This window comes from Cetorhinus maximus, chromosome 7, assembly GCF_964194155.1.
Source record: "Cetorhinus maximus chromosome 7, sCetMax3.hap1.1, whole genome shotgun sequence".
Lineage (NCBI taxonomy): Eukaryota > Metazoa > Chordata > Chondrichthyes > Lamniformes > Cetorhinidae > Cetorhinus > Cetorhinus maximus.
Genome location: NC_135885.1, coordinates 19,088,872 through 19,112,726, shown reverse-complemented (window position 1 = coordinate 19,112,726; position 23,855 = coordinate 19,088,872). Strand labels below are relative to the sequence as shown.

The 23,855-nt window shown below is 45.2% G+C and overlaps 1 protein-coding gene across 2 annotated transcripts in view; it reads right to left on the bottom strand.

The window, feature by feature from the left end:
- The window catches only part of oca2 (oculocutaneous albinism II), a 573,569-nt gene that overhangs the window by 20,515 nt on the left and 529,199 nt on the right, over positions 1–23,855 (bottom strand). The window lies entirely within an intron of this gene.

Below are 23,855 nucleotides of genomic sequence, written 5' to 3'. Positions count from 1 at the left end.
GAACTCACTCCCACCAAAAGCAGTAGGTGCGAGTTCAGTTAATCATTTTAAATCAGAGATCAATAGGTTTTTGCTGGACAAAGATTGAGAGGCAAAGCAGATGGATGGAATTAAGGTACAGATCAGTCCTGATCTCATCGGATGGTGGGACAGGCTCAAGGGGCTGATTGGCCTACTTCTGTTCCAATGTTCTACTGTAACATCAGTACAGAAAATGTACTCAAATTTCTGAAATGGATCTTGAACTTTCTGAGTCAGAGGGAAAAGGGCTTCCCTGAGTTACATAGATCCCCACTAGGCGCAACCTTTTGGGAGAGGAAAGTACACAGAGGAAGAAAAAACTATGAACTTAGGAAAATCTCATTGGAAATTCCTCTCTGGCTCCCTAAAGCAATCAAGCAGACTCCAGGAGACTGCTGTAAGCCATAAATTCTTCACTGATTTAAACCTTTGCGTCCTTGTCCTACTCTCATGGCTTAGTTTGAAATTATTTTCTGAGTCTTTGCAGTTTGTTTATTACCATAGCTACTTTGATAAGATCACCTCTCAAATGATTAGCTGCAAATAGGAGTAAGAGCTCCTCTGGTTGCTAGGAGCAAAAATAAAAGCATTTGTAAAGTCTTATCTGCAAATATTGAACAGAGAAAATCTGAAAGCAAGTACCTCAAACCAGACAACTCTCTCCCATACGACACTGGAGCATCAGTCTAGATTAAACACTCAAGTCTCTAGAGAGAGACTTGACCCCAGAAACGATTGACTAAGAGCTGATTATGATATTGCCTTTTTGGTAACATTAAATGGCTAAAAGTGAAATTTTTAAAATGCCTTCTGGACTGCCAGTAGATCAACTAAATTTCACTTTGCATCAGCTGCATTTGTCATGGAGCACATTTGAATGGCAGGGAATGTGAAATTTGTTCTTGGAGTTGACTTTGCACTATTTTCCATAATCCAATTCTGGAGATTTTAGCTTACTATTTTTAGAAGGAGTATTGAACGATAACACAATGATATTGTTAAAGTTAGTGCAAATTTATAGTTATAATTTCTTTCCCACTCCTCATTCTGTCCATAAAAATGTTTCTATTAGCCCCATAGTTGCAGACTTCTCCACAGGCAATGCCAATTAAGTGTGACTCTATTGGAGTAAGTGCGTGTATGGTGTAGCAGGAGTTGTATCGAGTGGTTTGTACTGAGCGAGCTGGTGCCAAGCACCTCAATGATTGTCCAGGAAACAGAAGAAAAATAGCCAGAGATCCTTACTGGGTGTGATCAGGAATAAATGATCCCAGAGTCAAAGGGTGGGAGTTTCCAGTCCTGCCCGCGTGGCACCAGAACTTCCCACCCAAAGTCAATGGACCTTTTGCTGGTCCATCAATTTTCTGCCCCACTTGTGACAATAATTCCCGCAGCAGGCAGGAGCGGAAAATCCTATCCCAAATGTCCATTGACGGTCACTGTTAAGGCTCATATGTAAACAAGGGCTAAATGGAGGAGGAACCAAAGGGCCATCACTACCCATGTACAAGATCCTACTTCGAAATAAAGGAGCAGTTTAGCAGGATAATTAGGTGGAAAAGTAAATGCACGTTGATCAAATCACTGAGGGAAACTGATTTTGATTGGACACAATTATGTCATCAAAGTTTTAAGTTTTATGGATCGTCTTCAAGGAAGAGAGGTCGAGATATGAAGAAGTTTAGGGAGGGAAGTACAGAGCTGAGAGACTAGCTTAGGCAGCTGAAACCATGGAAGCCAATGGTGGAGCTACGGAAGTTAGGGTTGCACAAGATGCCAGAATTGGAGGAACACAATAATCTCACAGGGCTGTAATTCTAAAGGAGGGAGGGGTGAGAGGGGTGGATTTGAAAACAAGGATAACAACTTTTAAATCAATGATCTCCAAGTAAACAAATCTATAGATTTTTTAAAATTCACAGCAAAAGCTAAATGTTCATGATAATTCTTGGATGCTGATTTAGTGCCTGGTAAGAATTGGGAATGAGTTTGAGTAACAAGCAACTTTTGAACTTAAGTCTGTAATCTTTTGAGCAACAATGAAACGTTTGAATTCTTGAGCCCCTCAGGCAACCTAAATCCAGGCAACTGTTTCATGCTCACGCTGATATTAGAGGGCATGGTTTCCACCTGAATCCGATTCATTTGTTTGCAGTGGAGCCATTTCTTGAATCTGGACGTCAGTCAGGCTGTTTCAATGTACTTGGCTTGTTACAATGTACATTTCAGGTACACTGAACCATTCAGCATACTTAATGTAGCACCAAGAGTACAGTTAGCAGCAGTGGTGATTTCATCATCAGCTGTCCCTCGATTTCCCTGGAACGCTGGCCGTTTGAGAGTTTCAAAACACAGGACCCAACTGGGAAGATGCTTTTCGGCCTTCCAGCCAGTGTCCAGTCCATCGTAGCTGATTTTGCAAGAGTTTTGCCTGAATGCTTGCAGAGAAAGACACTAGCATTTGTTCGGTAATCCACCCATTGAATCTGGAGGATGTGGTGGAGGCATTGCTGATGGAATTTCTCTGGCCCTCTTAGAGTATCACTGCACTACAGAAGTGTGGTGACAACAACTGCTTTGTACGCTAGGGCTTTAATTGACTTGCGGAAGTCTTTGTTGTCAAATACACACTGCTATAGTTTGTAGAATGCTGAGCTGATCCAGTGTTGGATCTCTTTGCCAATGGTGGCATTTTGAGAGAGGTAACTGCCAAGGTATGGGAAGGGCTCAACACATTCCAGAGTCTCTGCTTCAACATATACGAGAGGTACAATATATGCCTGACTAGGTGTCGGTTGATGTATGGACATTGTTTTGGAAACATTCAAGGTTAGGCCAAGTCTCTTGTGTGCAGAATTGAAGAGATTGAGAGTGGCTTGCAACAGCTCTGGTGCAGAGTGGGCAACGACACTGTAGTCATCCTCAAACTGTGGTCCATGTATGTCTAAGGTGGTCAATTTAGTGCTGGCACAGGGGTGACTGAGGTTAAAGAGTTTTCCCATCTAGGGGGTATTTAATACTCACACCAGAGGGCAGTTGATCTTTGATGAGGTGAATAGCCACCATCAGGCAGTTTATAAAAAGTGTGGGGGCTATCACATAGCCTAGCTTGTCACTGGTCTGGATATAGATGGTGACTGTTTCAGATTTCCCACTCAAGCCAGTTGCAGCCATATAATCATGAACCAGTCGTAATAGTGGTGATTTATAAAGCATTGAGGGGGTGACCTACACATGGCAATACCAGTACTGTACCACAAATCTGTGCTGCATAGCAGACTCAATTCTTTACATGGTTAGGCTGTGACCACGGCGCTGGGAGGGTGTTAGGTGAGGGGTGGGGAGATCGGGGGTGGACAGAATTCAATGAGCAGCATAAATGCTGATCTAGAAAACTAGAAAAAAATAGATCAAGAGCTTCAAAAAACAACCCGAGCAGGTCCAGAAGACTTCTGAATATCGCTAATACGACGTCTGAGCTCAAGGGGCCAAATTTTCCCATCTTGAACTGGGCTGGAATGGAGGTAGGCAAGAAAACGTAATGGCTGCTATGCTGTGTGGCCAGAAGTTCCACCTCCATTTTCATGAGGGCAGGGGAGAGAGCAGGTCTCGGCACTGGCCCACATTGATTAACAGGCCAATTAAACTACTTGAGGGCTTATTCAAATCCTGACTTTCAGAAGTTTTGGAACTTTGGCGGAGCTGGCCTTTAGGAGCCTTCAGACTATGAGGACAGATGTGCAACAACTCAGAGACAAGTTAGGACAGAAGAAAATTTAATCAAGCTAGGTGGTGGTATAAGATGGTGAGTTATGTGCTTTATTTAGAGCAGTACACAATGAGGAAAGGATAGGAGGGCTATTTAAGATGGCAGGAAGGGGGATGCTGTGGGTAGTTCCTGTGGGGGTAATACAGAGGAAGAGACAATAGTGATGTCCAAAATATAAGGATTGCTTTAAACCTCCAATGCACAGCAATGTTCTCTAGAATACCTGGTTTGGAAAAGGATGGAGGGAGTTTACCAAGAAACTGTGCGTTAATGACTGGCTGACAACATGGTCTGAAAGTAGCAATTCTATTGTCTTAAATATAGGAATATTAAAGAACCCTTTAACAGGCGCCCTTTAACCCCACCCACTCCGGGGCTGACTCACCTCCATTCCCACATCCTGCCTGCATGATTGGACAGCAGACCCATCCCTTACCTAATTAAGGCCCCATCCCTATGAAAGTCACTGTCGGTTCCAGCTTTGTGACGGAGGAAGGTTCACAGCCCGGAGTCAAACCCGGCTCCCGTTTCCTGTCTCCTGCTGTGTGTGTACTGAGTAGTCCATAATTCTGGTTACACTACACAAGAGTACAGTTAGCAGAAATGGTGATTTAGAAATAAATGAAGAGGTGTGTAGGTTCTGATAGGAGGCCACTTTCTATGAGCCACAACAGCCCAAGACATATTTTTGAAACCTCTAGAAATTTTTGGTCATTTCCATAAGACCGTAAGGCATAGGAGCAGAAATTAGGCCATTCGGCCCATCGAGTCTGCTCCGCCATTCAATCATGGCTGATAAGTTTCTCAACCCCATTCTCCCGCCTTCTCCCCAGGAGAAGGTTCTGACAGGTTTTTCAGTGTATCTTAGGCAGAAGAAATTGGAAAATTGTTCAGGGATGAGATCCTCACCTCTTAGTGTAATTCCCCTCCATTTCCCAGAGACCAATCCCCTAGGTGCTAAACACGTGTGGACAGGGATATGTAAACAAAACTACTGTGTCACACCCCCATCTGTGCTGTTCGAAAAATATTTTATTCTTTCACAGGACATGGGCATCGCTGGCTAGGCCAGCATTTATTGCCCATCCCTAATTGCCCTTGTGCTGCCTTCTTGAACCGCTGCAGTCTCTGTGGTGTAGATGCAACCATAGTGCTGTGAGGGAGGGAGTTTCAGGATTTTGACCCAGTGACAGTGAAGGAACAGTGAGATACTGCGAAGTCAGGATGGTGTGTGGCGTGGAGAGGATCTTCCAGGTGGTGGTGTTCCCATGTGTCTGCTGCCCTTGTCCTTCTAGATGGTAGTGATCGTGGGTTTGGAAGGTGCTGTCTAAGGAGCCTTGGTGAGTAGCTGCAGTGCATCTTGTAGATGGGACACACTGCTGCCACTGTGCGTCGGTGGTGGAGGGAGCGAATGTTGAAGGTTGTGGATGGGGTGTCAATCAATCAGTATTCCATAACAAAAACAGAATTACTTGGAAAAACTCAGCAGGTCTGGCAGCATCGGCGGAGAAGAAAAGAGTTGACATTTCGAGTCCTCATGACCCTTCAACAGAACTGAGTAATATTAGGAGAGGGGTGAAGTGTCACATGAGCTGGGACATGTCACTGATTTTTAATAAAAATTTTCATTTGATTTATAAAGCCTTCATGAAACCTCATCCCGCCCGTGGATGAGGTTTCATGATAAATGCAAATACCCCGCCTGGGCTCTTCGCCTGCCCGAAGCCAACCTTAAGGTTGGACGGGCAGCTCAGTCAATTATACTAATTGGTATTTAAATGGCCTTTGACAGTTCGGTGGGTGTGCAGCCGACTCCGGTGCGTGCCCACCAAACTGAAGATCTGAATGACGCGTCATTTTACGCGTCGGTGAGCAGGGCCCTCTCCCGCATGCCGACCAGAAGATTCAGGCCATGGAAACACTAAGCCAGGGAAGTCCCCCCGACCAGGCTGACTTGGAACTATGTCACCGTTCCTTCACTGTCACTGGGTCAAAATTTTGGCATTTCCTCCCTAATAATACTGTGGATGTACCTACACCACATGGACTGCAGCAGTTCAAGAAAGGGCACTTGGGTGTCCTCGGGCTGGCATGGACAAGATGGGCTGAATGGCCTCCTTCTGTGCTGTAACTTTTCTATTGTTCTGTGGTTCTAGGTCAGCTTACCATCACCTTCTCAGGGGAAATTAGGCAAGAGCAACAAATGCTGGCCTTGTCAGTGATGCCCACATCCCGTGAATTAATAAAAACAAAAGTGTAGTTTCTTTAGAGACAAGCACTAATAAAATACACTCAACAGCAACTTACTAAAAAGTTTTTTTGGAATTTAAGTTACATTGGCAATATTTCATGCCTATCACTGGATAGCTCTTAGTTAAGGGTCAGCTACATATTGTGGGACTTGAGTTACTTGTAGGCTAGACCAGATAGGGGTGGCAGGTTCCCTTGCCTGAAGGGCATCTTTGGGTCGTTGGGGAGATGGTGGTGTAGTGGTAATGTCATTGGACTAGTAATCCAGAGCCCTAGGTTAATGATCTGGGGATATGGATGTGGTGCAAATCCCACCACAGCAGCTAGTGAAATTTAAATTCAGTTCAGTGAAAGCTTGTTTCAGTAACTGAGTGTCATAAAAACCCATCTGGTTCACAAATGTCCTTTAGGGGAGGAAATTTGCCATCCTTACCTGGTCTGCCCTACATGTGATCCCAGATCCACAGCAATGAGGTTGGCTCTTAACTACACTCTGAAAGGGTTTAGCAGGCCACTCAGTTCGAGGGCAGATAGGGATAGGCAACAAATGCTGGCCTTGCCAGTGATGCCCATATCCCATGAAAGAATAAATTTTAAAGAACCTGTTAAATTTTTATCATGGAAGTGGCTGAATTGTTGTTGAGATTTTCTAGTGCCAAGTTTTACCAAGGTTTACTAACTCCAATTTGGTTTGCACATCCAGACCCATGACCAGTGGGCTACCATGCCCAAACACCCAAATCTCATTTTCAGATGTTCTGTCTGCGAAAGTAACAGTGGGAAAATGAGCATCTGATTGGTTCAAGTCCCACCCTCCAAATGCACCTTGAACTGGCATGTTCCATTCTACCTTTCAAATCTGGGATCATCGATTGGTTGCGAGTGAAAATCTCCAAACCTGATTAAACAGCGGCTGAGGACTGTGACAAGCTGGTGCATGGGTTCAAAAGCTTACGTCAGCTCACAAGGCTGATAGTTGTCATGTTACAGGGCTTCACACCGGAACTTTGTGAGTATGTGGGAAGCTTCAGCTGTCAGCAAAGGAACGTGTGTGGTGGGGACAGAGAAAACAAAAATTACTAATGGCAGGGTCAAAAAGAATTCTCCCTTCCTTGGAAAGTGGAGATCATTTTGCTTTGAAACCAATTTTGAATATGGATCCTCAAACTATACTGTTAAAGCAGGAGTGAGATTCTAGCTGAGCTTGTAGAAGTGCCCATTTCCCTATTAAAACTGTGTTCACAATGCTTGCAGAGAACTTGAGGCTGCAATTGTTGTAAAACCAGAAATGAAAGTTATTTTTTTTTATAATAAAAAAGCAGCTCTGTAAAAATTTGGAATTCTACAGGCCAGAAAGAAGTCATTTGGCCCATTGTGCCTGTCTAAACTCATCCAAAACCCTGGTGCTCGTATTCTAACTCACACCAAGTCACATTCATCCATCATCCCTGTTGTCGCTGACCTACATTGGCTCGCAGTGTAGCAGTGCCTCGATTTAAAAATTCTCATCTTTGCTTTTATATCTCTCCATGCTCTCATCTCTGCCTTTCTCGCTATCCACCTCCACCTCCTAAAATCCTCCGTAATCTCTGCAAAATCCTCAAATTCTGACCTCTTGCAGATCCCAATTTCCTTTGTAGCTGTGTCTTCGGCTGCTAGGGACTGAGCTCCAGAAATCCCTCCCTAATACTCTCTACTTATCTCTCTCTCCTTTACAACACCCCTTAAAACCTATCTCTTTGATCAAGCTTTTGGTCATCTGACCTAATATCTCCTTATATGGCTCAGTGTCAAGTTTTGTGTGATAATGCTCCTGTGAAGTGCCTTCAGATGTTTTACTACATTAAGACGCCATATAAATGCAAAGTTATTATTTTAACTGCACATCAGAAATGATCCACTTTCATACCCATTTACTCCTACCCTTTAGTTTTTTTTTCATCAGCAAGCACTTATCTAACTGCTTAAACGTTGCAGTTGGCTCAGCCACTTACGGCAATCCTTACCATGTTCAGGAACCGCTTTGTTTGAAAATATTACTTCCAACCTCAGTGCTTCTGGTGCCAATCCAAAATTCAAGCCAACATGAAATGTGCCCAGGTGAATGATGCCGGGAGTGCAAGTTCATCGCCTTTTTTACATCTCACGTTTTATTTTAGAAATCAAAATATTTTGAGGTCTATTTACGAACTGACTGGGTAAAGTGCTGAGATCATTTTTTTTTTGTCTTGTAACTTTGGCACAAGCTGGGAAGATATTTTAGGGGGAGTTTCAACTTTCTGCAATTAAGTATCATCTCAAAGGAAATGGCATTCCATACTCATCCAATTAATCAGCATGTTTGCAAAAGTTTTCTCCTCCAGCTGCGTTTGCTAAAGGTCCCATCCATGTCAATCTCTACAAAAACCTGTTTAGAAGACACCACGTGGATAGGGGAGAAAAGAATTGTGTAACCCAGCAGCAAAGGCATTTTGCTTTTTTAAAATTTATCATTCATGTATCGGCGTCACCGGTAAGGCCAGCGCTCATTGCTCATCCCTAATTGCCCCGAGAAGGTGGTGGTGAGCGAGCCTCTTTAATACAACTGGATGACTTGCTGGGCCAAGTTAATCACATTGCCGTGGATCTGGATTGGGTAAGGATGGCAGATGTCCTTCCCTAAAGGACGTGAGTGAGCTAGCTGGCTTCTTACATTCATTTGGCAGCGACCATGACTGATACCAGCTTTTTTTATTCCAGATGCATTAGATTAACTGAATTTAAATTCTCCATCTGCTACACTGGGCTTAGAAATCATGTCTCCAGATTATTAGTCCACTCCTCTGGATTTCCTATTCATTCACAGAAACACGATACTACCTGTACCCCTGTAGACATGTAAGACTTTGTGAAATGCTTTGGAACAGACTTCAAACAAAATTAGTTTTGCTGTAATCACACGTTAGGGACATATCTGTTTAATGATTTAGATCAACGAAAGTCTGTCAATATGAAGTAAAACCCCCATAAAATATTTCTTGTGTGGGCACTGAAGCTGCCTATTATATTGTTTATATTGCTCTTGGGAAATGACTTAAACGTATCACTCCTCCTCGTTTTGGCCCTAATAGCATAGTCTGTCTCATTTTTGATGCAAAGTTGATCCCAGCAGTTTGTATGTGTGCAGACTGACTGTGACACACTGAGGAGAGTTTTCCCAGGCAAGGATAGGCGGGTTTGGGTGCATGCAGGGAATTAGATCCCCTAAAAGTGATAAAAGCAAAGTGATAAAAGTTCTGATGAAAAGTCATACGACTCGAAACGTTAACTGTATTCCTCTCCGCAGACGCTGTCAGGCCTGCTGAGTTTTTCCAGCTATTTTTGTTTTTGCCCCTAAAAGTGATGTTGGGTTGGGATTCTAACATCACCCCACCCTCTCCTGAGTTTCACCAGGGTGAGATTGAAGGTAAGCGGGGAACCCCCTGCAGTTGTCAGGTGAGTAATTTTAAAAATCAAATAGCTCCAAGCACTGTTTTAACCCTCAATTCTGCCTTTAACAACCTGAGCAACTGTTTCCTGACCTGTCAGTAACTCGCCAGGATCACGCAAGCGAGTGCTTCTTTAGTGAAACTGACAGGCTGCGAAGGCTTTGATCAGTGAAACTGAGAGCTCCAACCATGGCCAGGTGAGAGGTTGCTGTCCAAAGCGTTTCTGATTGCAGGGGGTGTTTTCACTGGTTGAGGTGATCACCAGCTTCCTGGAAGTCACGTCACCTGTCTAGCACTGCACTAACGTTCAGCTGCACTTCCCTGCTGCCAGCCTTCACCGCGGCATGGGGGTAGATTAAGTAGCTCCACCTTGGTGAGGGACAAGAGCAGAAGCAACATCACTGCTGTCAGCACCAGCACCAGCTGCCTTCTCCTCATCCACCTGCCCTTCCGCAGGGCCAAGTGGATGGACAAAGAGATCCAGCTGGAAGGAGATGGGACCCCCAAAACATGGTCAACAGGCAAAGGATCAGCTCTCTCAACACATCTGAGCACCAGGAGGTTCAAGATCTCATGATATGTCATTGTTAACATCTGCAGCCTCCTGGAATTAGACCTCCTTTTCAGAGGAGCAAGTGGCCATGCTTTGCCATTGGCTGATAAGGTGCCCATCACTGGAGGGCCGACCAGCCTCACGTCTCTGCCTCTTGTCAAGTTGTGCGCTCTCTGCTCCTACCAGGAGAGAAAGCAGAGAAGTGTGAGTGCTCGTAATGGCTTTTGTGGAGAGGAGGGACAGACGACATTTGTGGAAGGTAACTGAGAAGAGAACTGGACGAGAGTGAGTATGAGCGTTAGCTGCTCAGATGGAGATGTAGGGAACCTGCAGTGGGACTGCAGGCTGTGTTGCCCTGAGAGTTGCGGTGCAGTTAAATGTTGGATGTCGGAGTGTGGGGCTTGGCGCTGGAATGCTTTTTGGGCAGGATTTTTCCCTTAGCAGGGGTGCTCAGCGGGGGCAGGCGGGGGCGATCAGCTCGACACCGCGATTTCACGCTGGGGGGCCAATTAAGGCCCACCCAGTGTGGAACGCAAGTGGCAGCGCTCAGCGCAGCCTGTGCGGGTGGGGGGAGGAGGGCGAGTGGGCCTAGCGCTAACTTTGCACGTGCGCACGAAGGAGCACATCAATCTCCCTGAGGCATGGCGCTGCCTCAGGGAGATGAAGCGCTGTTAAAAAAAAACAAAAGAAATAAAATTGTCATAAAACATGTCCACTCATGTGACTTTGTCACATGAGCTGGGACATGTTTTTATGTCAAAAATAACATTTTTATTTGATGTTTATTTGCTTTAGGAAACCTCATCCCGCCCGTGGATGAGGTTTCCTAAAAAATGTAAAGGTTGCTTGGCCTTTTTGCCTGCCTGCCAACCGTTAGGTTAGACGGGCAGTGTAAATTTGAATTTAATTAGCATCTTAATGGCCTTAATAGGACTTTTAATTGTCGGCGGGTGCGCAGCCAACTCCAGCACGCGCCCACCAAATGAAATAGTGTGAGACCATGCGATGATGTCAGGACACTTGCCCGACATCATCACGTGTCATTTTATGCTTGGGTGTGTTGGGCACGCGCCCACATGCCAACAGTAATATTCTGCCCTATGTTACTGACCTATTTTGGCTCCTCTTGGTGCACTGTCACCAGTTTGGAGGGACCACACTCCAGTTGCTGACTTCCTCAGTCGCTCCTGCTTAGTTGGAGAGATTACCCTCTTCCTCCCCGCCTTGGCAGAGCTCAACTCACTATAGTCCCTCAGACCCTGCAGCAGGACTTCCAGCTAAGAGTGAGAGACCAGGGAAGCAGCCATCCCAGGTCTCCTCTCCATTCCTGTGGTTGCTGCAGCTTCAAAAATCCAAGTGCCGGTGAACCCTTGTAACCTATGAAGCCGTCCCTTAAATTAGATGATTAGCATTGATGCATTTAAGGAACAGCTAGTTAAGTACATGAGGAAGAAAGGGTGATAGGTTGGATGAAGTGGGGAGTATAAACACCAACAGAGACCAGTTGGGGAAAATGGCCTCTTTCTGTGCTGTAAATTCTGTGCAGTTCTATGCAAAGGAATAATTGGCAGAGGGCACCTTATCAATTCATTATCTCCATGAGTCAGATGTGCATCAAAGCAGCAGGGCTCTGCAATAGTGGAGAGACCAAGAGACCACCCAAAACTGCTGAAGGGAATACACAACTCAAGCCTGCAAGATAAATAAGGAAGAAGACAAGGTAGTGTGGATGGTTTACTAATTTCATTGAGAAACTTTACTAGCAAGACAAGGCCTCAAGTAACAGGATACAACAACCTCGCATGTAACTGGCCTGTATACCAAGACTTTCTAGATAAAAAAAACAGAATTCCTGGTGCTAAGGAGATTCAAGAAAGTCATTAATATTAAATAAGAACAAGGATTGAGACTTGTAGAAACATTAATTGGTGTTGCATAATGGACTATATAATCCTTCTAAGTCTAGAGGCAATTGACTTGGGCAGATCAGGAAGACAGCACTGGTTGGAGCCATAAAACTGTAATACATAGCAAGCTATCAATAGAAGATCAATGAGATGGTCAGCTGAGAATCCTCAAAAATAGGCAGAGATCCCAAAGTTAAAATTCTAAGATTTACATCATGGGCAACAGTCAGAAGAGGTTTACACGATGTTACCAGGGATGAGGGACTTCAGCTTTGAGAAGAGTTTGAAAAAGTTTGGACTGTTCTCCTTAGAACAGAGAATATTAAGAAGTGACCTAGTAGAAGTTATTAAGATGATGAGAGGTTTTGATAGAATAGGTAGAGAAAAACTATTCCCTCTGCATGAGTGGGTCATTAACTAGAGCTCGTAGATCTTAATATCATTGGCAAAAGGTCTAAACAGGAGATGAGGAGAATTTTTTTCATTCAAAGTTATCAGGATCCAGTACATTCCACCTGGGAGCTAACTCCATGGGCAGAATTTTCTGTTCAGCATGCAGGGGGCAGGCCCCACAAGCCGACACGTAAAATAATGCGTGGTGACATCAGGCGTGCGTCCTGACGTCACCACGCGTCATTCCAATCTTTCGTTCAGCGGCCTCACACCGGAGTCGGTTGCGCGCCCACCAAACTGTCAAAGGCCTGTTAAGGCCATTGATGAACCAATTTAGGCAATTGAAAGGGCTGCCCTTCCGACCTTATGGTTGGCGGGCAGGCGAAAAGCCTAAGCGGCCTTTGCGTTTTGCATGAAACCTCATCCACAGGCAGGATGAGGTTTCATGAAGGTTTTATTAAATGAATAAAAATTTTTTGACAATTCATAAACATGGCCCAGCTCGTGTGACACTGCCACATGAGGGGACATGTCTGAAAAATGTTATTCTTTCTTTTTTTCAAACTTTAAAACTGAACTTGCGCGAAAGAACACAGGCCCCAACTCTCCCCCCCGCCCCCCCCGCCCGCACAGGTAGTGCTGAGCACTACTGGGCGCGTGTCACGCTGGGCGGGCCTTCATTGGCCTGCCCACGTAAAATGGCGGCGCGCAGCCGATCGCGGGCAACGATTGGCTCCACGCCCACCCGTGCCCACTCTTGACCGGCCCGCCCAACAGGCAGAAGATTCTGCCCCATAAATAATTTTAAAAGGGAATTGGATAGGTACTTGAGGGTGAGGAACTTACGGGGTTAGGGGCAAAATGTGGATGTGTGGGAGTAAACATAACCGGTCTTTTAAAGAGCCAGCAGAGACATGATGGGCCACATGGGATGAGGGACAGCGTGGCATGATGGGATGGGATGTGATAAGTTTCTATGATTCTAGGACGTGCCAGACAGTGATTCAGAATCGTGCATTGCTTAAAGAAGCCTCATTCATAGCTTTCTGCAAAATAATGGGTTAGCAAAAGGACTTATTCTAAAATCAGCAAAAGATCACAAAAGAATGTGGATAGAATGGCTAAGGAAATCTAAAAAAGGCCGAAGATACAAACACAAAAACAACGGATTTTCAACAAAGACAAGGGAGCTAAGACATGAGTTGAGAAATCTTGCAGGCAAGTGGGCAGAAAGTAAATTTCAACGCTTATTTAAAATGACTGAAAACTGAATCGAGATGCATATAAACACAAAGAGAACAAGGCAGCAAATTCATTACAGATTCTTATGGAGAAATCGTATAGGAATACTGCCGGTTAGAAAATATCATCAGCATTGTCATCCCTGCACTTATAATGCATAACCTGGCAATTCTAATGCAAGGATCAGAAGTGTTAATAAAACACTGCTTTAGCGATGACTAAATTGGTAGCACAGTCTGAGTCAGAAGCTTGCGGGTTTAAGTCCCACTTTAGGACTTGAGCACGAAAGTCAAGCCTACCACTCCAATGCATAACTGAGGGAGCGCTGCACAGTTGGAGATGCTGTTTTTTGGATGAAACATTAAACTGAGGCCCTGTCTGCCCTTTCAGCTGGATGTAAAAGTGGCACTATTTTGACAAAGAGCAGGGGAGCTACCCCAGTGTCTTAGCCAAATGTATCTCTCATCACAAAAACAGGTTATCTGGTCATTATCACATTGCTGTTTGTGGGAGTTTGCTGTGTGCAAACTGGCTGCCACATTTCTTACATCACAACAGTGACTACATTTCAAAAATACTTAATTGGCTGTAAAACGCTTTGAGTTGTCCAGTGCTCATGGAAAGGGCTATAATAAAAAGAAGACTTTTTTGCTATTTCCTTGGCAATTCATAGTCTGCTCATAATCTACAGCAAGGTTAGCAGAAAGCATGGTGTTTAACAGCAAACGAAAGGTGCATTTTTTGTACTAAACAGAAAATAACGTATTTGTATAATGGTAGCAGTTTCCATTCAGCGAGAACAACCCACAGAGCTTATCTTTCAGCCTCCATCCCCTTCATCTAAACTCGAGACAGGCAGCGCTCACCCCTCCTCCACCCCACCCCCCGGCCCTGCTCATATTTGTGGGTTCAGTAGCTGTCATGAGTTTGATGCCCACCAGCACACAACAACACCCCTTGAAGGGCTTGACCCCTAAAACAGGAAATGCAAGTGTGCTGTCTCCTAGGGCTGCAGCAGTAGCAAAGGATACCAGTTTCAGGGTCTTCTCGCTGCCATCCTTATGCCTTTTGTTGTTTATGTAATTATCTTTGCCCTGACTTCTTCCATACTTATTTATCCCATGTCTGTTTCGTGCTATGTTCGCTATATTTCCCTCACTCCAGTCTACTGCTAATATCTCCCTCACTTTTGTCTCTCAAGTCTCTTGTATTCAAATCTCCCATCCCACCAATGGTAAATGCCAGATGTGGCAGGAAGAGGCCCTTATTTGGCCACTTAAGTGGCACGATTGGCCTCCGGACAAGATGGTGGTCCTCCACCTTCCCTGCCGCTGGTAGGATGCCAAGGCGGTGGCAAGATTGACGGGCACTCCACCCCCATCCTCCCTCCTGATTTTTCACTGCCCACAGCCTCCCCACTTCCTAAGACCCTCCTACGGGCCCCATAAAATTCCTCCTAGAGATGGAAGTTCCAGTCTGCCTCATGTGCGCCGGTAGAACAGGACTCCCAGAACATCAGGCCCAAAGTCTGCACTCCAAACATGGAAAGTTGGCATCTTTAGTTCAGGCCCAGAATGCAACCAAGTGGATTGGCTTCACTTGCTATAAATTATAATAAAGCTGATTTCTTCACCTATCAATGTCCAGTATCTGTGAATTAGAGGTTAGGATCTCAAAATATTCATTATCTCAGGAACTGTTGGACTGATGATACTTTTAACCTGTGCTAAATGATTGTAATCTTGGGTGGGCTGGCAGGATGCTACCATGCAAAGCTTAACATAGCAGGCTGCAATGCAAACAGTGGAAAGGCAGTTGTAATCAGTCTGCAGACAGACAAATGAGTCGGCAGTTAGTGGTGACTAACAGATTGCACGCTGTTAGGATCTCCTTGCCAGATGTCAGCAGTGCCTCTGCTATGATGAAACATCTGTCTCCTGAGCCCTACAGAGGAACCCTTTCAATGAAGGGTAATTTAGCCGAGGGTTAGGAGGCAGGTGAAAATGGTGTGGGGCAAAGGTGGGGGAGGGACATTTTGCTTATCCTACAGGTGCTTTTCCCTACAGATGCCTTTCCCTTAAACCAGACAAGTATACTTATTCCACACATTCTCTTTATTTCATTTTCCTGACAAAACAAACTTACGCTTACAGTGAATCAATGATAATGAAAGATGCAGGGGAGATTAATGGCAAATATTCATTTCCACAGCAGCTCAAGAAAGATGATAGACGACTTTTAATAGGAAGTGGTGATGCGGCACCCAATAATTGCTGGCATCGTACTGAAGACAAACTTTTCAAACAGGATTTATCATATTTAACAGACTGGTGCAATCTGCCTGAATAGGTACTTGACGCGTAAATGATGAGTCGCCTTTCCCTGGAGAGTAGTACATGGCTCTGTCTTGCGACAGGAGTCTTATCAGGTTCCCACCTTGCACAAGTCATGAGCCCTGTTCCCAGCAAAATGAGTCAGGGCTAGGACAGCGAGTAGAAGCCCAGCATGACCCTCCTCCAGAGGAAAATTCAACCAAAAAAACTGGAGAAACTCAAGCCTTTCAGCCTCAAAATGGGGCCTCTCAGCAGTGGTCTTACAGATGGATTGAAGGTTGCAAATGGCATTGAGTAAGTAAACCCAGAAAATTACTTTACATTAAATTGTAGGAGTAGAACTAGGTTCAAACTAATGAAAAACAAGTTTTGGACTAATTTCAGCAGGTTTTGTTTATTCATTCATGTGGGGTGGGCATCATTGGCTAGGCTGGCATTTATTGCCCATCCCTAATCGCCCTTGAGAAGGTGGTAGTGAACTGCCTTCTTGAACCGCTGCTGTCCCTGTGGTGTAGGTACACCCACACTGTTGTTACGGAGGGAGTTCCAGGACTTTGACCCAGCTACAATGAAGGAATGGTGATATAGTTCCAAGTCAGAATGGTTTGAAGGGGAACTTCCAATTGTTGGTGTTCCATGTATCTGCTGCCTTTGTCCTTCTAGATGGTCGTGGTCATGGGTTTGGAAGGTGCTATTTAAGGAGCTTCAGTGAGTTTCTGCAGTGCATCTTGTAGATGGTACATACTGCTGCTACTGTGTATCAGTGGTGTTGGAGGGAGTGAATGTTTGTGGATGTGGTGCCTGTCAAGCAGGCTGCTTTGTCCTGGATGGTGTCAAGCTTATTGAGTGTTGTTGGAGCTGTATTCATCCAGGCAAGTAGAAAGTATTCCATCACACTCCTGACTTCTGCCTTGTAGATGGCGGACAGAGAGTCAGGAGGTGAGTTACTCGCTGCAGGATTCCTAGCCTCTGACCTGCTCTTTCTTCATATAATGAGAGAATATAATGAATGTGGAATAGTCTCCTGGGTAGAGTAGTGAAGGCAAAAACCTTGGAACCATTTAAGAAGCATTTAGCAGCTGAAATGGGAAGATTAAGTTCAATTTACGGTAGATGAAGAATGGGGGACCAAGTGGCCTTCCTATGGCTAATTACCTTGTGGTTAAAAGATGAATTATAATCAAAGGATTGTAATGTATAATCCTTGCCCACTCCCACACCATCGAACCACTTCTTGCAACAACTTGGGCCTGGATTTTTGCCACGACGGAGAACCTCTCCATCATGGTGAAAATTGTAAAGGAGATCTGAATCCAGAAGTCCTGCCCCTAAACACAGCATGTACCATTTTTGCGGGGGCAGGGATAGGCCCGGGTCTGGATCTGCGCATGCGCATTTCACAAAGGCAGCTGCCCATAGAAATCAGCATATGCCTCCACTCATGTGTGAATCTGGTGTGAGAGGCGTCTGAAACCCGATGTGCACAGGTTAGACCTGGTAGGAATAGAAACAGAAAATGCTGGAAAAACTCAGCAGGTCTGGCAGCATCTGTGGAGAGAGAAACAGAGTTCACGTTTTGAGTCTGTATGACTTCTTTAGAACTCTGAAACGTTATCTCTGTTTCTCTCTCCACAAATGCTGCCAGACCTGCTGAATTTTTCCAGCATTTTCCGTTTTTATTTCAGATTTCCAGCATCCATAGTGTTTTGCTTTTATTTTAGGCCTGGTAGGATCAGGTTGTACCTTGTGAATTCGTTTGGATAGCCAGAGTACCCTTTTGGAGAGTAAGATATCCCTTTGGGTATGGTCTCAAGGCATCTTTGGGTGAGGGCATGTGCCCTTTGGGAGAGATAAGCTGTCCTTTGGCAGAGAGCATGTGTCCTTTGGGAGAGGTAAGGTGCCCTTTGGCAGAGGGCATGTGCCCTTTGAGAGAGGTAAGGTGCCCTTTGGGTGCCCATTGGTAGAGGGTATGTGCCCTTTGGGAGAGGTAAGGTGCCCTTGGGATTGCTAGAAGTAGGCATGAATGTGTATAAAAAGGGCATAAATTCATTGGAACTGTCAAAAACAACTGTTAAAAGTGTCAAGATAAACTGACAAGGGGAGCTGTCAAAAACAACTATCAAAAATGTCAAGATGAACTGTTGGTGGAAGCTGTCAAAAACAACTGTCAAGATGAATTGTCAAAGGGAGGTGCCTAAAACAAATGTCAAAAGTGTCAAGATGAACTGTCAAAGGGAGTTGTCAAGCTGTCAAGGCATTTAAAATCCTGCCCTTCAACTCTTGAAAAAAAAAGTCCGGAATGTTAAAAAAATGATTGCTTGCTATTTCACTCTATCTATTGACATAAGCCTTAGAATTTCCATTACTGGATCAGTGCTGCATGATTGATTTCACAATGTCCATTATCACAGTAGGTGATATTGCTGCCATTTCACAGTTGGATTGACAACTATAAGTGGTTATGGACCCTTTGAAGTGAGACTATGAATCAAATGCTTGTTTTTATAATGGATTATGCACTTGAATGAAATGCTTGTTGTTGTAAATGATAGTGTAGTTGGAGGAATGTACATGTAATAAATGTTTTTTTTAATGAATGGAAGTTTTTTTTTAAAAAAATGAAGTCTACAATAGATACTTTGAACTTTATTTTGTTTAATCTCAACATGGGTCCTGAGGTTTGCGCATTGTGGGTATTGTGTGAGTTGGCATGGTAGGTGTAAGGGCAAATAAGTGGTCGGTGAAGGGCATGGGTTGGTATGATTTGGCACTAAGCTGGCATTGGGGCTATAAAGGGTCACGGGATGAGTGGAGGTCATAGGTTGGCAAGGAGTGTTTGAGGGGCCATGCAGTGTGGACAGAGGGGCAGGAGTTGGCATGGAGGGTATGAGGAGCCATGGGGGAGAGTGGGGCTACAGGTTGGCATGCAATGCTACGGATGGAGCATGAGGAGTTGAGGGGGTGTGAGGGGTGAGGGCTGGGGTGTTATTTTTTCTGGTTTTTTTTTTTAAAAACCTTGATACAGTGCCAGTGCTAGTACATAGAGGCAGGCCTTCCAACCAGCTCACCTCCAAACCCAGCATCTTTCGCTCTAGTTCCGTGGTCGCACAGTCCGACCACTAATATAGCCCACCATCCCAAAACGAAAGTCTGACGTTCGATCAGACATTTTTAGATGCCGGGTTCATGGAGCCGAGAATTTTCCCAGCTCTGCACACCTGGTGTGCGGACGAAAATCTAGGCCTTAATCTCAGGTTCACCATGCCATGGGTGATCTGTTGCATACAAGTGTTCTGTCTTTGTGGGCAGGATATTCCCCCCCATCGGGGGCAAAGTTGAATTGCAGGCGCGCACAGGCGCGCCTCCGGTTGGGGGCGCGGCGCCATTTTACATGGGCAGGCCAATTAAGGTCCGCCCAGCGTGATGTCTGCACGGAAGCGCTATGCGCTCCCTGTGTGGGCAGGGGAGAGTCCCTGAATCGAGAGTGCGCTCTTTCACGCATGCGCACGATAAAGCACACTCATCTCCCTGAGGATAAGTGCTGCCTCAGGGAGATCAGCTGTTCTGTGACAAATATTAAAAATAGAAAAAACAATTCCTGACATGTCCCCTCATGTGTCACTGTCACATGAGTTGGGACATGTCCATAATTTTTACAAAAACTTTAATAAAATTTTTTAAAACCTACATGAAACCTCATCCCGCCCATGGATGAGGCTTCATGCTTTTTCTAATTCCTGGCCTGCCCTTAAGGTTGGACGGGCAGGTCCATTAATTAGCTAAATGACTCTGTCAATGGCCTCAATTGGCCATTGACAGGTTGGCGGGCGCACAGCTGAATTTGCCTGACCCCCGCCTACCGGAAAATTTAAATGGAGCGGGATGACGTCAGGAGTTCCGCCCGACGTCACCGCGCGTCATTTTACGCATCGGCGAGCGGGCCCCGCCCCCTGCTTGCCGACGGGAAAATCCTGCCCTGTGCGTCCATCAAATGTTTGCAGTTGCAATTGTGGGATTGTGAGTTCACACTACCCATGTATGTCAGTGCGCCTTGTTGTACGTGGGATCAAGACATGATGGCTGAAAATTTACCAACAAAACTGAAGTCCAACTGGATGAAATGAGTGACCTGAGCTCACACCAATGGGTAGCAGGATTGCAATAGCTATTTTTCTGGAGGCAGCCTCTTAATTGGCTGCCACTGTGCAGAGGCATCAAGAGCGGTGGCCGCAGCTGAGACTGTAGGGAGAAGGAGAGGGCGCCTCCATCCTGAGGTGCCCTCAAAGGGCAGGTCAGAAAGTTTTGTGTTATGCCAGGCCAGGCAGGCAAGCCCTAGCAATCAGAAGGATGAACCTTCCACCAGGGGCACCAGGGCCATTGCCACTGGGGCTCCTCTTCGGGGCACACGGCCGAAGGCCCAAAGCACCCTCCTTGCCCGCAAAGCCGCTGGGAGTCTGCCCTCAAAATACCAATGAGCTGGTAAAATGGCTTTCAATAGGCCAGTTAATTGACTTAATTGTTGCCTGTCTCCGGGCAGCCCAGCCTTTGCCGTTCTCCCCGTTGGGAATACTCCATGATGACATGGAGGTGTCGGTCCCTCCTGATGCCTTCAAAACCCAGTCAATGAGTTAAAAGCACCTTCGGTTCTGCTGAAGAGGGATGCTTTTTAAAGAAGGTAGAGTTGAAGGAGGGCCATTCATCTAGGTTCTTAAAGGTCGGTTTCATCAGTCTATCGTAACAAAGTGAATAAAGAGCCTAAACGGACCATGTAACCAGGGAAACTGAATTTTTGGAAGAGGTTGAGAAGAACATAACTGTATCACCATGGTTCCATGTTGTCTGAAGTCTGCATTATGTGCCGTTTAATGTATTATGGTTTGGGGTTAATAGGCCTGGAAAGCAAAGATCAAAAGGTAGAATTGATATAAATGTTTTGACCAAACCCAGTGTTTGCTGTCGTGAGCCTGGAATTGTGAAGTGTGGTAATTGTTTTTTTAAATACATTTATGAGATGCGGGCGTCGCTGGCTCAGCCAGCATTTATTGCCCACCCCTAAATGCCCTTGACAAGGAGCTGCTGAGCTGCCATCTTGAACCGTTGCAGTCCCTGTGGTGTAGGTACACCTACAGTGCTGCTTGGGAGGGAATTCCAGGATTTTGACCCAGCAACAGTGAAGGAACGGCGATATATTTCCAAGTCAGGATGGTGAGTGGCTTGGAGGGGAACTTCCAGGTGGTGGCGTTCCCATCTATCTGCTGCCCTTGTCCTTCTAGATGCTAGCGGTCGTGGGTCTGGAAGATGCTACCTAAGGAGCCTTGGAGAGTTTCTGCAGTGCATCTTGTAGGTGGTACACACTGCTGCTACTGTTCATCAGTTGTGGAGGGAGTGAATGTTTGTGGAAGGGGTGCAAATCAAGTGCGCTGCTTTGTCCTGGATGGTGTCAAGCTTCTTGAGTTGGCACTACACTCATCCAGGTAAGTGGAGAGTCTTCCATTACACTCCTGACTTGTGCCTTGTGGACAGGCTTTAGGGAGTCAGGAGGTGAGTTACCCGCCACAGGATTCCTAGCCTCTGACCTGCTCTTGTAGCCACAGTATTTATATGGCTAGTCCAGTTCAGTTTCTGGTCAATGGTAACCCCCAGGATGTTGATAGTGGCAGATTCAGCAATAGTAATGCCATTGAATGTCAAGGGGCAATGGTCAGGTTCTCTCTTGTTGGAGATGGTCATTGCCTGGCACTTGTGTGGTGCGAATGTTACTTGTTACTTGTATTCCCAAGCCCAGATATTATCCAGTGATGTCCTGGAACTGAGATGATTGACCTCTAACAACCACAACCATCTTCCTTTGTGCTAGGTATGACTCTTACACGGTATCGTGAACTCCATAGTAAAGAATCATGTAATCATATAATACCAGAATTGTGTAGTCTGACTTGACTGAGTATTCATGTTGGATTGTGTAGCATAAACTGGTAAAGACAAAGATCTGATTCGACAGTTGTTACAACGGATGACTATATTTAAAGTAACAAAACAAGATAGAACAGGTAAGCAATCCAACAGTAATCACACAAAATTCCTCATTGCTTCAAATTTCCATGAGCTAGTGAAATAAACAATTACTTCACAGTCTCCAAACAAAAGTCTAAAACCGCTTTTCAAAATCTGAGTTGCCACGTGCACCCTTCCCCGCCTCCATAATGTAGTGACTGCGGTTCCCACATCCTAACCCTTGATTCAGTGTGAGCAATGCCACAAGAGGTCCTTACAAATAATAATAATATACTTGGCGGGTTCAAAACAGCCAAAATAAGAACCGCGGTCCTTAGGTAAACTCGATCTTGTCTCACTTGTTTCGTTTTTTGTTTCTACTTTAAATACAGACATCGGTTGCAACAATCATTGTATCTGCTCTTTGTCGAGCTCATGTTATATAATCCAACATGAATACTCAGTCAAAACATACCACACTATTCCAGTATGATTACATGAATGGAGGAGCAGACTCGAAGGGCCGAATGGCCTAATTTCTGCTCCTATGTCTTATGGTCTTATGGTCTTTATTATTGAGTTCACAATAATTGCAGTTAGTGTAAAATCCACTTGTTGATGTTTTTGTTGCTATGGGTAACGGACAAACCCCCCCCTTTTTGAAGTAAGAATTTCTGGGGACCATTTTCCACGGACACTTAGGGGCTAAGGAGGTGACCAAGGTAGGGGTCCTGAACCACAATGCCAGCTTAGTCCGCCTTTAGCGCAAGACGCCATCTTAGTAAATAAGTTGAGAAGCACACTAGGGACAGCCACCCTGAAGATTGCTAAGTACCTAATTAACAATGAAATTCATAATTAAATTGCCTGCTAGTTTAGTTAAGGAGGCTAGCATTTTACAGGCTCATGCATCAACTAACAGCGAGCAGCTGAATCGGAGTGAAGAAGTCACTGCAGATTATTTAGAGCGTTTTATTTAAAGTCATGCTCGTTATTTACTGTTCACTTGCTGCTAGCGGGTTTGAAGATGGCCTTTGAGGCATATCAGGAGAACCTCCTGGGACACTGTGTCAAGACTTCACCAACCCACCGACGTTATTTTTCCCTCTGAGAAGTTCTCTGAGGACTTCACCCGAAAAGATTTTTGTGGTGTGCTACACCACCCTCTGGGAGTTACCGGGAGAAGGAGAACGCCTGGTAACAGAATCATAGCACAGGTGTTCATTCAACTTGTCATGTCCATGCTGGCTCCCTGCAAGTGCAACTCACCTAGCCCCACTCCCCCGTCTTTTCCTGTAGCCCTGCAAACTCTCTCCCCTCAAGTAATTGTCCAGTGTCCTTTTGAAAGCCTTGATTGAATCTGCCTCCGTCACACTCTCAGGCAGTACATTCCACATGCTAACCATGTGCTGTGTAAGAAGCTTTTTCTCATGTCACCATTGCTGTCTTTTGCCAATCACTTTGAATCGGTGTCCTCTAGTTCTCAATCCTTCGGCTAAGGGGAACAGTTTCTCCCTGAACAGCCCCCTCATGGCTTTGAGAACCTCAAAGAAATCTCTCAACCTTTTCTTCTCCATGCAGAACAGTTCCAGCTTCTCCAATCTATTCACGTAGCTGAAGTTCTTCATTCTCTGGAAACATTTCTGCATCCTCCCTGGTGCTTTTACATCAGTCCTAAAGTGTGAGGCCCAGAACTGGACACAATACTCCAGTTGAGGCCAAACCAGGGTTTCATAAAAAATTCATCACAACTTCCTTGCTTTTGTACTCTATGCCTCTATTTATATCATGAATCTTGCTTAGGGTTCCCATTGGTCTGGAGGAGGAATGGGAGGAGGACATAAGACCAGGAAGAGCAACACCAGCTGCGAGAGAGACAGAGAGGGGCAGAGGGCAAACAGGACACTGTTTCTCCTCTGAACCTCC